This window comes from Canis lupus, chromosome 23 (genome assembly GCF_003254725.2).
Source record: "Canis lupus dingo isolate Sandy chromosome 23, ASM325472v2, whole genome shotgun sequence".
Taxonomy (NCBI): domain Eukaryota; kingdom Metazoa; phylum Chordata; class Mammalia; order Carnivora; family Canidae; genus Canis; species Canis lupus.
The window spans coordinates 47,692,120-47,698,119 of NC_064265.1; positions in this window are offsets into that span (position 1 = coordinate 47,692,120).

A 6,000-nucleotide genomic window follows, 5' to 3' on the forward strand; every position below is an offset into this window, starting at 1 on the left:
TGGCTTATTTGGCTTAAAACATGAACATTAAGTCAATTGGAGAAGGACAAACATTATATGGTTTCACTCATACAGAGAATATAAAAAATAGCAAAAGGGATGATAGGAGAAAGGAGAGAAAATGAGTGGGAAATATCAGAGAGGGTAACAGAACACGAGAGACTCCTAACACTGGGAAATGAACAAGGGGTAGTGGAAGGGGAGGGGTGGATGGGGTGACAGGGTGATGGGCACTGAGGGGGACACTTGGCGGGGTGAGCACTGGGTGTTATACTTTATGTTGGCAAATCCAACTCCAATAAAAAATATACAAAAAAAACCCACGAATATTCTGATTTTCTTTTGAGGACCCGAAGTTGAAAACATGACAACCTGGATAATTCCTGCCAACCAAGGAACCCTGCCAAGCTTTCGAAGATGCCAAAGGGCAGGGCAGCCAAAAGACGAAAAAAGCAAATCTTCCAGGCAGAGTCAACCGAGAGGAGGAAAGTATGAGCATGGGCTGTAGAACAATCTGGTGGGGCTTTCTAGTGTTAAGAAAAGGGACCCCGGCAAGAAGGGAGCACAGAGGATGTGCATGGGAAATCACCCTGTGAGAACCTACAAACACAATTCAGAGTGAGCCAATTCCCAATTATGGTTCGAAGAATATCTGACTGCTCGTAAAAGACTTAACGTGACTAAACTAATTGAGGGATGTGATAGAATTAGATTGGGAAGCTGTGAGTTATCCTATCTTTGGGAGTTGCCAAGGCAACTCAGAAGGGCTGAATTGGATGTCTATGGGGTAGGTTTTTAAAATGAGACCTGGAGGAGGTGGGGAGGGGGGGAACCAGAGAGAACAAATAGCTGGTATGAAACAGTAGCTGAAGGCAGGAGGACTGGGAGGCTCAGCTCGGGAACAAAGTGGATTGGGCGTGCTGCTCATGCTGGGTCTTTGGACTTTATACATGAGAGGAGTTTGGCAAGTCACTGGTTGGTCTTGAATATATTTTCGGACTAAATAATGTGCAAAAAAGAGGCTAATTATTAAATGTGATAAGGTAGTTGCACTCTATTATTATTGTTGATTGTACAGGTCTCCATTTTTTAAACTATTTTTTCATGTGCGTTCATAAGAATACTATGTTTGGAACAGACAAAAAGAGAATTCCTAGAACCTTGTGACATTTTAAGCAACCAAGATAATGAAAGATAATCTGATAAATCTACTATGCTTTATTGATCTCCACCCCCACCCTAAATTTTAAATCAAAATGTTTTACTGGACCAGAGCGCATCTCTGGCCCTCAACAAATTCCTTTCCTTGAATTTGTGCAGCAAAAGCCCAACATGTTCTCCCCTCTGGCTCTCCCAGGACCAGGGTGTTTTACCCGCCAAAGTGTGTATGTGTTGAATTTTCCTTTTCTTCAATTCAATCCTGAGTCGATTAAAAATAAAGTTCACTTCTTTTGACATTTGTGATTATCTAAAAAAGAAAACCAATCCATTTTTCCTCAGGCTTATTTTCCAAACAGCTGTTTGTAGGTGTGTATGAAATTTTTAATTAGCTACTGTACATGGATGCCTATTCCTGGTCTGTGTAAAAGCATTTAATTTTAAGTAGCTCATCCTAAACAGAAACGTTGAAGCTGGGCTTAAAATGTAGGCTTTGCCATCATCTCTTGGGGTTGAACTTACCTATGTCAATTTGGTTATACATAATGCACGAGTTCTTTTGAACAGATACATCAATAGTACCTGTTGACGAAGTTTCGAGCTGGGTGAGCATTACTACGCTATTATAACTCAGCCGTGTGTTGACAGACATAAATAACCAGCTCTCTGAAAAGACTTTGTGTATGTGGTATCAAAGATGTGAAACATACTATTTAAAAACAATAAAATATATAATATTCATTAGAATATGTTCCATGCAGCCAACTGATTCGCATGGAATGCCTCATTGATTTTGGCCAACCTCACATCTCAAGTTATGGTTGCAGTTGAGGAATGTGTAGGTCCCTACATGAATATCAGTTACTATTTTCGCTTTTTTTTTTTTTCACTTTTGTTAATGAGTAAGACAGAGGTGATACATTGAAGACTTCTGTTGGAACTGCATTTGGCCACCGAGGACATATGCGACCTTGCCGAACCAGATGAGTCTTTAAATACTGAAAGAATAATTCAATTTTTTGAACTACTAACCGTGCAATGGCTATAGATATAAGGAACATGTAAGTTTGATCTGCACTATTTTCTCCACTATTTTCTTAAGATAATAAAACAATAAATCAAGCCCAGACTTGTAGGAAGTTAGTGATAGAGATATGGATAAAAGAAACACTAGTAGTAAGCACCTTTGAGGAAGAGTCTTCCCGACTAGAAGGCCAGTGGACCAGGGTCTCTGAGTGGCTCAGTTTGTTAAATGGCGGACTCTTGATTTCTGCTGGGGTCATGATGTCAGGGTTGTAGGATGGAGCCCTGTGTGGAGCCCGAGCCCACGTGGGATTCTGTGCTCAGTGGGGAGTCTGCTTAAAATTCTCTCTCTCCCTCTGCCCCTCCCCCCCACTTTCTCTTTCTCTGAAATAATACATCAATAAATCTTAAAAAAAAGAAAAAAAGAAAAAGAAAAGGCTAGTAGACCAAGCCTAGAGACCATTTGTTCTTGAGTAGTTTGCAACCTCAGGATTATCACATGAGCCAAACAATATATACATAATATGACACTGTAGGTGTGAAAGTGTTTTAATGTACATATGGCTATTGCACTTCTACTTAATATCACTGAAATTTGAAGCTTGTTAGGTTTCAACATGTCTGTAATATTTTTCTGCCCACACATATTTTAATAAGATTGTAATACAGCATATTTATTTTTAATGAGATGCTATATTATTTTTAACTTTGAAGGGACACATTTGTATATATTGTTATGTAATGTGTAGGTTTTTTTTTTTTCCCTGTTCGTATTATATTCTGTTTGGTCAGTACATATGGGCCTGCTTCATGTTCTGCAAGAGCAGTATTCTAAAGCTATAGCGATTACCCTACAAATAGAAGTATAATCATCATAAGCCTTTTCCTACTAATACAAGTTTAGTTTTTTTTCAAGGTTTTCACTTTTTTTATATGCCTTTTGCTTTTGCAAAAAAAAAATGCATGTAAATATCTTTGCACGTATATTTTTGTGCAGTATGTGAATTTCTATAGGGGACAGAATCCTAAAAATAAAATTTACGGGCTTCTTCAACCTTTTATCACTTATTTCTTTATTGCTGAAGTATCCTGGCTTCAATTCTAGTTCTGTACACAAATATTTGCCAACCCACCTTTCCCAGGTAGTCACTAAATGAAGTCCCAGGGCATCCCATCTTTCAAATTCATGAAGTTCTCTATAATTTTGCTTTTGAATATTTTGTAATTCAAAAGCTTTGGTTTGAAGCCCCCATTTGCTACAAGTGCTTTCATTAACGAATTGTCTGGCCATTAATTTTAAGAAACAAGTGCAACGATTTTAGAAACCAGGTTTATTGTGAACAAATTGGAGTCAATTGAATTCTCATATTTCAGGGCCCATTAGCACATCTTGAGAATGGGACAGATAGTGTCCCACTAATTTGGGGAAAAGAGTGTGTGTCTTTAAGGTACACTTTTAATTGAAGTGGGGAAAGACATTTAAAATTGCTCAAATAGCAGACATTATTGTTCATGGACTAGAAACTGTAAAAGTAAGTTGCTTATATAAATAGGTAGGAATCTTTCTTTTTTTAAGCTTTATTTATTTATTTGAGAGACATAGAGCAGGGGGAGGGACAGTGGAAAGGGGGGGCAGAGAGAGAAAGAGAGAGAGAGAGAGAGAATCTCTCTGCTAAGCATGGGGGCTGACTCAGGGCTCTATCCCACCACCCTGAGATCACGACCTGGGCTGAAATCAGGAGTCAGACATTTAACCGACTTAGCCACCCAGGTATCCCTGGGATGGGAGAATCTTGAGTCTTAGTGAATTTTATAAGATTGAAATGCATGGATATCTGGCTCAGTTTACACCTATAAAACATGTACATCATAAATATATGGCATAGTTCTTTTTAGTAGACATGTCAGCATTCTTATTTGCAATTAAACTAAATGATTTACAACATAAACTGGTATGTTCAGTGGTGTCATTCAAAGATTATCTATTTTAATTTTTCTGATGTGACCTCTGTTGGGTGACCAAGGAGCAGGTGGGGTGTGCATGTGTGTGTATGTGTGTGTGTATGAAGTTACTGTATATCTACTCAAATTGGTGACTTGGAAATCTAACAAGATATACGTGTTATAATCTGTAAAATGTAAATAAAACCCATTAATTGTACTCTCTTGAGAAACAGGCTGAGGTATGAGAAATGGGTACTTGGGACTGGATGAAATCTCCACTGTGGGGAGGGACTGATAAGGAGAACAGAAAAAAAAAAAAACTTCAAGAATTCTAGAAATAAAATTCACAGGCTCTTTCAATCACTGATAATGTGTTTGTTTTGCAATCACTGAAATCATCCTGGTTTCAGTTTTAGTGGAAAATTTATTTCTTGTTAGAAGACAAAGAGTGGTCGTGGGATCTGAATAGAGCCTAACTGACCTCATAGACTTTTCTGTCAGTTTGTAGTTTAGAGGGACAGTCAAAGAGCTAAATTCTTAAGCAGCTTTTCTTTCCACAGCTGGATGAGCTCAATTTCTGCTCTGCAGACCTTACATTGTATTGTCAGTACAGAAATTAAAATAAATCACCCAGGCTCTCACTGAGCTAGGAAGTCTGGAGAGCCAACTATAGGGCTACAACACAATTATGACCTAGGAAGACCAGGATGATTCTTCATATTTCACCCAAAGGTCATCAGTATTTGATTTATAAGCACAACAGTTAAGAACAAGCAGTGCGCCAGAGGCTCTTTGCTGTTTAAAACATTTTACTCTTCTTGATCAAAACGTAGGTATTTAATTTTGAGGATGCTGGATGGTAGGTTTTAAAAAAGACCGTGAGGATATCTGTTTTGCTCCCCAGATTTCCAAGGCTTGGCACAAAACAGATACTCAGTGAATACTGATGGGTGAGTGAATGAAAAAAGAGACTGTGCTTTTTCAAGAGTAAAATGTTGAGTGAGTGACATTGCGGTAGGCAGTCTCTAGCCTGGCCCCAATGGCCTCTGCCTCCTTGCATTCATGCCTTTTGTAATCTTTCCTATTTGAGTGTGGGCTGGATCTAGTGACTTGCTTTCAGTGAGTAGAATATAAGAAAGGGGATGGAATATTACTTCTGAGATTAGCTTACAAAAAGACTGTGGCTTGTGTCTTGTTTGCCCTCAGAACCCTCCTTCTGGGGGAGGCAAATTGCCGTGTCACGAGTAGCCCAACGGAGAGGCCCGTGCAGCTACGAGGTGATGCTCTTCACCACCCAACAGCCACATTAGTGACCTGAGAAGCAGACCCTCCCCAGCTCAGCCTACAGGTGACTGCAGCTCTGGCCAACACCTTGACTGTAGCATCATGAGAGACTGTGGGTCAGAGATACCCTATTAAGCTGCATTTTAATTCCTGACTCACAAGAAAATTACGAGATAATGTTTGTCGTTTTAAGCCATTACATTTGGGGGTAATTTGTTAGACAGCAATAGAAAGTCAATACAATTTAATTAATTTGTTGAATTGAATTCACTGGTTATAGAGACTCCATCTAACTGCATAACCCCTGAGAGATATTGATGGGTTGTTGAGAAATGCAATCCTTCTATTTCAAGCTTAGTTCAGTGGCGATATAGTCTAAAACCAAATGACTTCACTCAGAGGCACAGATTACTTCAAAAAGGTAAAATGGGGGATACTTATTCTGCATCACTCCATCAAAAAGATGTAGAACCATCTTGACGCTCTTTTCACCACCATGTGGGTAGGCATTATACTAAGATCGTGAGGAGTGGAATACTTTAGACATTGATCATCTTCAACAAACTCTACCCACACATTCAGATGGAGTCT